The sequence below is a fragment of the Heterocephalus glaber genome, unplaced genomic scaffold (assembly GCF_053883595.1).
Source record: "Heterocephalus glaber isolate CG9 unplaced genomic scaffold, H.glaber_assembly_v1.0 deba00001755, whole genome shotgun sequence".
Taxonomy (NCBI): Eukaryota; Metazoa; Chordata; class Mammalia; order Rodentia; family Bathyergidae; genus Heterocephalus; species Heterocephalus glaber.
In genome coordinates, this window is record NW_028258453.1 from 6382992 (window position 1) to 6395192 (window position 12201).

Genomic DNA, 12201 nt, shown 5'->3' on the forward strand with positions numbered 1-12201 from the left:
AGAAACAGGAGGATAGAAAAGAATCAGATCAAAGTAAACTAAAACCCAGTAGAGTAAAGATTAAGTCCTATAGCTCCATGTCCAGCACCAGGGGCAGATTGTGGTAAGATGCACACTCTGAATGTGTGGGGAACAGGGAAAGGGGACATTCCTAGAACCGCTGCAGTAAGTCCTAGTCTCCTGTGAGCCATGATAGCACAAGGCGAATTAGTTTATTAAACAGAAAAGATAGAAAAAATGAGACTTAGAGAAGAAGCTGAGCTTTGGGCCCATCAGTGCTGGTCTGGGCAGCAAAGATGAAAGCCTCTGAGCTTGCCACACCTTTATTCAGTCCATCAAGAGAAACAAATGTAACAGATGACTCAGGGCAGAGAGAGTTCTGTATATCCAGAGAGTAACAAATGTAAAAGGCGACTCAAAGGGCAGCGGCTCGGAAAATCCTAGAACAATAAGGAACTATGCAGATGAAGATTTTGTTCCTCCCAGGAAATCTTCAGCTGGTGTAATCTTGTCCTGGACCATCACAGCATCACTGGACCATTGAGGTTTTAGGTGTGACTGGAGGCGGAGATGGAGTTGTCTCCACATGCTGGTCTGTAGGCAGGAAAAATAGACCCTAATCATGATTTAATTGTGAAATGATTTTTCCCCACAATTGTGTAGAATTGCTCCCAACATGAATGGCTTAGGCAGCCCTTCCCCTAAGACACTGCAGGTGGTTGCAGCCCTCATGGCTTCTCCATTTGACTGGCATTGCTCTCCTTGCGGCTTTCTCAGAAAGTTAGTAAGAAAATCAGTCTTGAAACGAAGATGTTTCTTGCTCCAGTAATAATATGTGGGAAGTAAATGCTTGCTTGCAATCTTGAATGCTCTAGGGTTCTCTGGGCAGTAGACAAGAAAGGATTTAATTTGAAGATGGAACATTTCCACCCCAGAGAAGCATCACACAGTCTTTGAATGCCTTGAACCCTGCATTTTCTTGGACTCTTGGGGAATGTATGTGTGCTTCATGATATGCTTCCAGAAACATAGTCATTTCATTAACATTAAGTTCTGCATTTGCAGTATTTCTCACCCACAATTATCCTATGCATCTCTTCCTTAATAAAGGCTTTGGGGGCCAGGGATTTGGCTCAGTGGCACTGCGCCTGCCTTGCAAGCGCAAGGTCCTGAGTTTGATTCCTGGTACCTAAATAAATAAATAAAAAGGCTTTGGCACCTTTTGGTATTGGCACTTGCTGCCTTACTTCTGACCTTCGTGATGAAAAGATTATGAGGTCAGTGATGCCTTGGGACCACCCATGACTTTCTACAAACATTTATGCACATGTAGGATCACCAGAATGCTCTTTTAACACACAGGCAAGGGCTCTTATCTTAGCCTTGGTCATCAGTAGGCTAAGTGGTAGGCACTCCTATAGCGAGTCTTCCAACCACATGATGAATTTTGCATGTCAGCTGTTGGTCTATCCCTTTTCTTTATGCTCATAGTGGATGTACTGCATGCTGACAATTTCACTGTGTCACACATCCACTCCTTATGCTTTAAGATGGTCAAGCTATTTGTGTTGAAAGTCCTAATTCACATGTGTGATGGTCATTATTGGGATGTGGCTTTCATGCTGGGCAATTTTCTTGAGTTTCTCTCCAGAGTAATTGCCTGCCTTTTCTTTTCACCAGTAGCAGGAGACTCAGATGGGCATTTTGTAGATATAATGGGACATGTGCAAACAGAAAAAACAATCCAAAAAGCCAACAAGGTGCACCGTAGGGGGTTGTTTCCCCTCATAATGACATGGCTGACTGAGAGTGGCAGCTCTTTGCCCCTGCCCAGCATCAAGAGAGGGTCTGCATATTACTAATCCAGGAAAAGATCGAAATTCAAAATTTGAAGAATGGTTATTACCTATTTCCCACCTTCATAAAGTCAAAAAATTCATGGCCAAGCCATTATAAGTCAAGGACCATCTGTACTTCTTTTAACTTTCGTAAGTATTATGAAATATTTAAATATGAGGGACAGTGCAAAGAATATATAATATCTTTTACCCCTTTTCCATAAGTTTGAAGTTTTGATAAAAAAAAATATAACCTAATAGTTGATGTTTTCTTTGAACCCTCCTTCAATTCAGTCCTCTCCTTTCTTGCCCACAGATACCATTATCTTGAGGCAGTGGATACATTTCCCAGTCCCATGTCCTCGATGCTTTCATCCAGGTATATATTTATTTATTGATAATCAAGACAGTTTCTTTTGTTTTTTCTTTTTTTGTACCGGGGATCGAACTCGGGTCCTTGCGCTTGCGCAGCAGGCAGCAAAACCACTGAGCTAAATCCCTGGCCCTAGACAGTTTCCTTTGGGGTGAGATTTTAACTTAATGTTATGTGGTATCATATTATACTTCTTATTCTGCAACTTGCTTTTTTCATTCAATATTTTATTTTCTAGATTTTTGCTTGTTGATGCATGTATATCCACACCATTATTTTTATTTTTGCAGTACTGGGAATTAAATCCAGGGCCTCACACATGCTAGGCAAGTACTCTACCACTGAGCTACATGGTCATCCCTTACTTCATTTAAATTAACTTCTGTATTATGTGCAATTGTACCCATTATTATACTGGTTTTTACTGCTTTATTTTTACATCTTTTTTATTTGGTACTAGGAATTGAACTCGGAACCGTGCGCTTGTGAGGCAGGTGCTGGAACCACTGAGCTAAATCCCCGGCCATATTTTTACATCTTTTTATTTAGATGTTTTGTAAGCCTCTATTTTTATGCATATATATGCAAATGTGTGCACTTGGGGAAGTCAGACTGTTCCCACACTGCCTTGTGACCAAATCCTTTCATATCACCCTTCCTCGAGAATGCATCAAGGACCACATCCCTGGTATCCTTCTGATGCACTCTATTTGAGTGAGCAAGAAGTTTCTCTTAGCATGTATCTAATGTGCTAGAGGACTCCTAAAACCAACTCCCAGTCAAGTCAGTAGGTCTGAGCTGGGGCTGCAGAACGTGGATTTCTAACAAGCCCTCAGATCTGCTGCTGTAGCTCATCAGCAGTCACACTCTGGAAAGCACTGCCCTGGTAGACAAGGTGCACTTGTGAAGCCCTGGGCACAGGTTGTTTCCATTCTCAAGCTACTAGTTAGTGCTAAACTGCTTTCCAAAGCAGTCACGTGAGTTCATACTCCTACCAGCCACGCGCAGGAGTCCCAGTCATGGTGTAGCCTGACACTTGGTAATATTACCATGTAACATTTCTTGCCTATCACAGAAGTGAAGCTGTGGTACCTCCTTTGTTGTTTAATTTGTATATTCTTTGATTACTAGTGAGGTTATACCTCTTTTCATGTTTTCTGTGAATTTGCTCTTCTGGGAATTACATGTTCAGATTATTTGCTTATACTTGCTATTGATTTGTTTTTCTCTTTCTTATTGACTTTATTGATCCTTTGTGTTGGGAAATTTCTCATCTGGTGTACTGCCCTTTAACTTAGTCTATGGCATTTATTGTTTGGGAAAATTTTGAAGTATTATTTTATTTAAATAAGTCATTTCCCATTCATGTTTTATGCTCTTTTGCCCTTTGTTTCATTAATTAATAACCATTATTAATTCTGAAAAGCTTCTGGGATAGGTGGTTTGATTTAAGGACTATATCTTCAAGTTAATTCTCTTCAAGCATAGTAAAAAATCATATTGATGATTTTAAAATGGTATAAAGCTTACTTTTCCTAGTTATATCGAATAAAATGTTTAGTTCATTACTTGTACATTGGTGATATTGCTACAATTTTTTTTTTTTTTTTTTTTGGTACAGGGGACCTCGTGCTTGCAATGCAGGCATGGTGCCACTGAGCTAAATCCCTGGCCATGCAATGGTATTTTAAATGCTGAAAATGATGAACCTATCTGTTACAGTTTAAATATCTTAACCTATTTCTAGCCTTGCCATTATTTTTGGCTTTCTAATCTGCTGATTAAAGTTTCTTCAAGAAGAAAGGGAAAGGGTTGGGGATTTGGAGGACTGTCAAGTACAAGTTAGCACGACTCACCAGGGAGGAGTGTAGTGAATGACCTTCAGGGTTGCCAGGATGACAGTGGTTGGCAGATGCTACTTTATAAGTTACAAGAAATGTTTACATGCTCTAGAGTGTCTCCCATGTGGCCACCCTGGCTGAAGGGACACCCTAGATATTTAGCATCAAGGAAACACAATGAGCCAGGCAAGGTAAAGAGGATACTTTGCATTTTCTTGATTGCTTTGCAGCTCAGATATTATTCTCACTTTTATAAAGGTGGAAACAGAAGCTCATTGGGTATGGAGTGGACAGGAAAGGAAGTGTTTGGTAGATGCTGTGCTACTGGAGAGATTTGAGAGCAGAGCAGCAATGCTGACTAAAGAGGTGGAAGGCTGCTTCCGGTGGGAAGGTGGGTGGTGGGGACAATGTTGGTCATGGCTTTGGCTCATGCTGCAGGTTCTGAGCCCAGTCTGAGCACAGTGCTACTGTTTTTTCTTCTTTATGATGTCTGATTATTCACTGGGCACAGTACTTTAGGACAAGTGCTTGTTATGAATCAAGAGCCAGTGGCAGCAGACAATACTGAGCATGGAGTTATACCTGTTTGTTTCATTGTCCAAAGATTTGGGTATAATTCTAAAATATTCAAAGTCAAGCTTTCTGCACATGAAGGTGTGAAAAGTTTTTTTCCTCCTAAGCCTTTGGTACCAAAAAGTAGCAGGTACATAAGCAACCAATTTGTCAGCAGCTACTTCTTATTATCTTGAATTGGGCAAAAAATGAAAGTGGCTTTATTAGGTCATACAGTGTGAGGAAGGAAGACTGTACTTGGAATCAGAAGAACTGAGTTTGAGTGTGGTGTCACCTAACCAGACAACCCAAAATAGACTACCTAATCTGTGGTCCTCAGCTTCCTCTATCATTAAATGGGAACAAGACTCCCTGCATCAGAGTCATGGTGAGAGCTGAGTGAACTGACCCTTGAGTGAATGACATTGTATGATGCAAAATGCTCTCTCTATATTAATCAATATGGAAAGTGGGTATCAGAGAAGGAGTAGTAGTGGGAAGCTGCCTTCCACATAGAAATTTGAAACTCTGCTCCCAAATCAATAAATGAGATGATTGGATAGACATTTCCACACATGAAACTTTTTTGGGGGGCTAAGGTTTATGCATTTTTGGAATGAAAGCTTGAGTGGCAAAGACAGGTTGGACTAAATTACCTAAGTATTTTGGTTTCTCATTTTACTTAAAATATTTAGACTCCTACAATAGTATCATTTATTATCAGAATGTTTTCTGGACAAAATAAGGAAAAAAGAAAACTAAAAGGGGCCAGGGATTTAGCTCAGTAGATCTGGCGCCTGCCTTGCAAGCACAAGGTCCCAAGTTCAATCTCCAGTACCAAACAAAACAAAACAAAACGAAACAATACAAAACGAAAAACTAAAGTCAGGCTACTTCATGGCTGTTATTTTCTTTCTCTACAGTTTTTGTCCTTAAAAATGTTTTAACTCCCTGTTTTGTTGTTTGGGATGGGGATTTGCTTAGTGAAGAAACTGTGTCCTGGAGTAAATGTGACTTGCTGCTCTGTGCCATAGCCTTTGGTAGTATCATACAATTTTAGGCCAATGCCTTCCTCCCAGCAGGTAGAGTGTGGACCAAAGTCAAACAGGGCTCTATCCACCTGTGCATCTCCCACATGTCCCCTCTGCGCTGTTGAGTTATGATGAGTTCACTTAGAGAAGGGCACACTGTTCTATATTTCCATAAATGTAATAAAGTCAGTTCAGATCATCTTCAGTTTTGAAAATAGAACTGATTTATACTGAATGGCAATGGTTATCATGATTTTATTTTAAAATGGAAGGTTTGTGTGCATATGCAGGTCTTTAGAGATCCCAAAAGATGCCTAATAGAATTTTAAAACATCTTAGCAATGTTCTAAATGGAGAACTTTAGAGTTTAGAGGTGATTGCTAATTCTCTACAACCATGCTAAATTGCTTAGGCTGGCTCTAACTTGTGATCCTCCTGCCTCAGCCTCCTAGAGTGCTGGGATTATAGGTGTGCACCTGACACCTGGCCATGCATAATATATTTAGTATATTGATTACTATGAATTGATTCATAGATTTGGCTCAGTATTTTTTCTACCTTAAAAATCTTAGTAGAGTTACTCTTAGCTGAATAGAGAAGGCCATAGAAGTACTCATAATTCATGATACTCTGTCTCACAATTGGGTTTGTACAGTCCTCCTTCCTCCCTTCCGCTGAAGTTACCTTTGGGAGATGAACTGGCCAATTATATCCTGCTCTTCTGTTCCACCCAACTTCATGTTTTTTCCACTGAAGTTACTGGCTAATTTTAAACACACCCATCCTGATTACGTTTTTACTTCAGCTCTATATTGATCATGGGGAATGTGCTTGCTTATGTAAGGTGAGTACTGTTTACTTAGTGATACCCACAACCTTCAGAATATTGCTTGTTTAAGATAGAGTCTTATTTTCTTAAAGTTCCTTATAGAAATTGCTCTTTTAATCAGGGCTTTTGGATTATTTTTATATTTTGTATCTGTAGAAGAATGTTTATTTTTGGATTCTTTTGGAAGCTTTTAAATACAATCCTTACTACCTGTTGAGCAAGATGTTGATGTTCATGTAACGTGGAACATTAGTATTTATGTGATTGGGACCTAGACTAGGTCACTAAGAGCGCCTCCCTTCCCCCAGGCCACCAGCATTCATCTCTGGGCCATGCCTAATATATCCTGGCAGTGCACAATATTTGTGTTCATTTGTCATTATTATTCCACTCTGGACTCTCACATTTACTTAGGCCAGATACTTGGAAGTCATCTCTGGATCCTCCTTTACTTACTACATCCAGTCATGTATCAAATGCTACTTCTACTTTCTGCCTGTGGCATACCCCTCCAGGGCAGCTTTGTTTGGTCCATCACCACCAATAGCAGTAGCTACCAGCATGGTTTCTGTAAACATCTATATTTGATTTTATGCTCCATCAATGCTATTTTATTCAAATCTGTTTATTGTTATTGTTGTTGTTGTTATTATTATTATTATTATTATTATTATTTGTCTTCAGGGGAAGTCTAAACTAATAGAACCCACAGAGCTCTTCCTGATCTGGCTTTTACCTCCTGGGCCTGAGTACATGTTCTTTCTGTGGCCTGGAATAGTGTTTCCCAGGGTCACCTGGTGTACATGTATCTGCCCATCAGGTTTTTTCACTGTGTAGGGCCTACCCTCGGCATTTTACTTGTGCTGAGAGAATGAATGGAAGGAATGCAAGAATGGGAGGATGGGCAGCTGCCTGTGCAACAGGAGTGGAGTCTGTCCTGTTTGTGATTGTCCATCTACCTTTGCTGCCAGCATGGCCATCTGCTGAGACAGTCCTGTGCTGTGGCAGAATATTTCCTATCAACATCTTTCCCAACAGCATCAATCTGTTTACCAAGAGCCAAGCCAATCTGGCCCTAGTTGAATGACTTTAGGGTTGTTTCTGTGTCCTCTGTTCTGTTCCATCGATCCTTATCTCTGTCTTTGTGCCAGTGCCCTGCTGTTTTTATCACTGTAGCTTTGTAATATAACTTCAAGTCTGGGACTGTGATGACTCTCACTTTGCTCTCTTTACCAAGGATTACTTTTGGTATTATAGGTCTCTTTTAGTTCCATATAAATTGTAGGATTATTTTCTCCAGTACTGTGAAGAAAGCTGTTGGAATTTGGATTGTGATTGTATTATATCTGTATATCAATTTTGGAAGTATGGCCATTTTGCCTATTTTGGTTCTGCCTATCCAAGAACAGGGGATATCTTTTCATTTTCTGATATGTTACCTTTTTTAGAGTTCTGTAGTTTTCATTGTAGAGGTCTTTCACTTTCTTAGTTAATTCCTAAGTATTTAAAATTTTTGGTTTTATTGTGAATGTTTTTTTTTCCTAATTTCTATTTCAGTGGGTTCATTATTAGTGTATAGGAATGCTATTGATTTTGTGCATTCATTTTGTATCCTGGTACCTTGTTGAATTTGCTTATTAGCTTTAAGAGTCTTTTGGTCGTTTTTTTGTGTCCTCTATTTAGAGGTTCATGTCACCTGCAAATAATGATAATTTGACTTCTTCCTTTCCTATAAATATCCCTTTTACCTCTTTTTCTTGCCTAATTGCTCTTGCTAATGTTTTGCATGCTATATTGAACAGCAGTGGGGATAGTGAACATCCTTGTCTTGTTCCTAAGTTTAGAAGGAAAGCTTTCTTTCTTTTTTTTTTGGTACCAGGGATTGAACTCAGGACCTTGCCCTTGTGAGGCAGGCAGCAGAACCACTGAACTAAATCCCTGGCTCGGGAAAGCTTTCAATTGATCCCTATTTAATATGATGTTGGCAGGAGGTTTGTCATAAATGGCTTTTATCAGATTGAGATGAAGTCCTTCTATATCTATTTCCCTTAGTGCTTTTATCAGGAAAAGATGTTGGATTTTGTCAAAGGCTTTTGCTGTGTCTATTGAGATGGTCACATGATTTTTGTCCTTGCATCTGTTTATGTGATATATTACATTTATTGATTTGTATATGTTGAACCATCTTCCTTGCATACCTGGGATGAAGCCTACTTGATCATGATGTATGATCTTTTTGATTATTTATTGCATTCTGCTTGCCAGTATCTTGGTGAGGATTTTTTTTGTTTGGTACTGGGGATCGAAGTCAGGACCTTGTGCTTGCAAGGCAGGCAGTGGAAACACTGAGCTAAATCCGTGGGCCTTGGTGAGGATTTTTTGCATCTGTCTTCATTAAAGAGATTGGTCTATAGTTCTTTTTTTTAGGTTGGGTCCTTGTCAGGTTTTGGACTCAGGGTAATGATAGCTTTCAGGAATGACTTTGGGAGTACCAGTTCCCTTTCAATTTCATTAAAAAGTTTGAGGAGAATTGATATTAAATTTCCTTGAAGTGTTTGTAGAATCCTTTAGCAGCGATCTCTTCTAGACCTAGGTTTTGCTTAGTTGGTAGGGTTTTTTTAGACTACTGCTTCAATTCATTGCCTATTATTGGATTATTTAGGGTTTTGAAATCTTCTTGGTTCCACTTTAGTAATTCATATGTTATCTAGGAATCTATCCATTTCTTCTGAATTTTCCAATTTATTGGCGTACAGGTTTGCAAAGTAGTTGTTAATTATCTTTTTGGTTTCAACAGTGTCCATTGTGATTTCACCTTTTTCCCTTCCTTCCTTCCTTCCTTTCTTTCTTTTTCTTTCTTTCTTTTTTTTGCGGCGGTACCAGGGATCAAACTCATAACCTTGCGCTTGCAAGGCAGGCACAGTACCACTGAGCTAAATCCCCAGCCCACCTTTTTCATTTCCAATTGCATTGATTTGAGTATTTTCTCTCCTTTTTTTGGTTAGATTGGCTAAGGGTTTGTTTATTTTGTTTATTCTTTTGAAAAACCAATTCTTTGATTCATTAATTCTTTGTATTTTTGTTGTTGTTTTTGTTCTCAATTTCATTGATTTTTTGCTCTGAACTTTATAATTCCTTCCACATACTAGCTTTGGAGTATTTTTGTTTTTCTAGGACCTTGAGGTAGATCGTTAGGTTACTTATTTGGGGTTGTTCTGTCTTTATGAAGTGGGAAGTCACAGCTAGAAACCTCCCTCCTAGGACTGCTTTCGTTGTGTCCCAAAACTTCTGATATTTTGTCTGGCCTTATAGTTTAGTTCTAGGTCCCCATCTGGTGGGGACCTGCTTGCTCAGGTGGAGGAAGGGTGCTGCTCTTCCTGCGTGGGTCTCTTATTTTTGTGACTTTCTGAAATGAAAATTAGAAGGCTTCATATTTTTCACTTCTCTCCAAGGACATTGGCCTCATCCACCATCAGGTCAGTCAGTTGGTCAGTTCCTCTGTGGGCCTGTGCTGAGGGGAAACAAAAGGGAGAGAGAGCCAGCCAGGACTTAGCAGGTGGTTGCTGCCAGGGTACAGAATCCACTGTGCACAGCTGGCTCTTCTGGTTTTTAAAAAAACACTGAATACTATATTGTCATAATTCATCTATATCTTGGAGGCTCATATTTTGACTGCTGAATGATATTCCAGAGTGAGATGGTTTGCAGGAGATGGCTTTGGCTTTTACTATAAAAATATTGTTTGTATACCTTAGCTGAGGGCTCGTTAGCAGAAGAGGTTGCTTCTTCCAGGGATAAGTCAGCAAATATTTTAAAAATGCTTCATATGTGTAATATGGTACCAGTCCCTGAAGGGTTTGTTTGTTCAGGAGGTTAGCCTAGTTGGTGCCGGAGTCAAACCTGAGATGACATGGATGTGTGCAGAGGTACACACAGAAATGGAGGGAGAGGATTCCAAGGCACTTCTGAAAAGGAATGAGCAGGCTCTGTGGAAAATTGAAATTACTGTAGATAATTAGGAATTTAAACAACTTCTTAAGATTTCAAGCCTGCAACACTGGGAGATGACCTTTTAGGTGAAGGAGTGAGAAAAGCCATATAGCTTTGGAAAGTGACAATGCCTAGCTGAATTTGCCTTATATTTTATGATCTTCTTGAGGTTACTCCCGAATCAAAGTAGGAGTCTTAACCCCTTCATTTTGCTTTTGGAATTCTTCCTCTGACCTAGTAGGCATCATCCTGTCAGACTGGAACTCCCACCTCACAGCCTCTCTGCAGAGCTTGACACCTCCCTGCCCAGCTCCCTGCCCAGTGCTCTGCCCTGTCCTGCCCACCTGCAGCTGACACAAGGCGCTTTCACTGTGGCTCTTAGCTGATCCCCCCACGCCCCCCAGGGCTTCCTTTTTTCCCTGCTTCCTTTCTGAATTCCAGTCATTCCTTTGGTCCCTAGCTCAGGTCTTGCTTTTTCTATAAAGTCTCTCCATATGCCCTTCTTCTCTCTCAGGATTGCTGTTCTATGTGGAGTGGACCTTATTTGGACTTTTCACCCACTGGGGGTCATACAGTATATTACAGAAATTATCTAAAATTTTAAAAAATAGACAATCTGAATCAATTTTATCTTTCTGTCATAAATAAATTATTTGTGTTCCAGGATGGCATATATAGGAAAAATGTGTGCTTAAATTGAATAAGACAGAAGAAATAGATCTTGAAAATAGTCCCTGCAGTTACTATGCCATTTAAGTGAGAGAAGTTTCAAGCTGGAGTTTAGAAGTCTTCACCTAAGCACTGCGTGCTGCCTCTCTGTATCCAGAGGCCAAGGTCATCGGAACTGCTCCATCATCTCCTTGTGGCATGGCCATCTGGCAGGCAGTGCAGGCACAAGGGAAAGCCACTGTCTCACCAGGCCTCCCTACCACCTTGGAAGCCTCACAGTGCTGCCTGGGATTGGCTGCCCTCAAACTCCTTCATTAACTGGCCAGCATGGCTCATACTCACTGCTTACTGGGGATGGTCCTCCCTTTCAGACTCAGAGAATCACTGGGATAAATCAGGTCAAGTGAGATCTACTTTCATAGCCAAGTGTTGTCAGAGGCTTATAGTGAAGTTCAAAGTTGAAGGTTGCTGCGTGAAAGTGAAAGAAACTGTGGGTCTTTGACATGTTGAGCTTAGGTAATCAATGGGGTTGGCGATGGCACTAGGACCATCCATGCACAAGGGAGACTGGGACAGTCTGTGCACGAATTGAGATGGAGAGCAAGGCTGTGAAGTCCTTGTGGGTTCAGCTTGCAAAGTAATTACATCTTTGCCAAAATCTGCTAATTCTTTCTGAAAGGGGTAGTTTGAAGCTATTTTAACTCTTGGGTAGATGGCTATTTTAAAAAATCTAACCGGTAAAATTCATTATGGAAGTGGAATTTTCTGGCTAGGTTAGTATTGCTAGAGCCTTTCATTCTAACTTCTATAAAAACATGCTTTTGCGTTGTTTTTTTTTTTGGTTTTGTTTTGTTTTTTGGTACCGGGGATCGAACTCGGGTCTTTGTGCTTGCGCAGCAGGCAGTGAAACCACTGAGCTAAATCCCCAGCCCAAAAACATGCTTTTGACAAGTCTCTTCACTGCAGAATTATTGTGATAGTGAATAATTGGAAAACTAAAAAACATTCAACCACTGGTAAATTAATGGTTAAATAATTTATAGTTTATCCTTATTGTGGGATGTGATTCAGGTGCTAA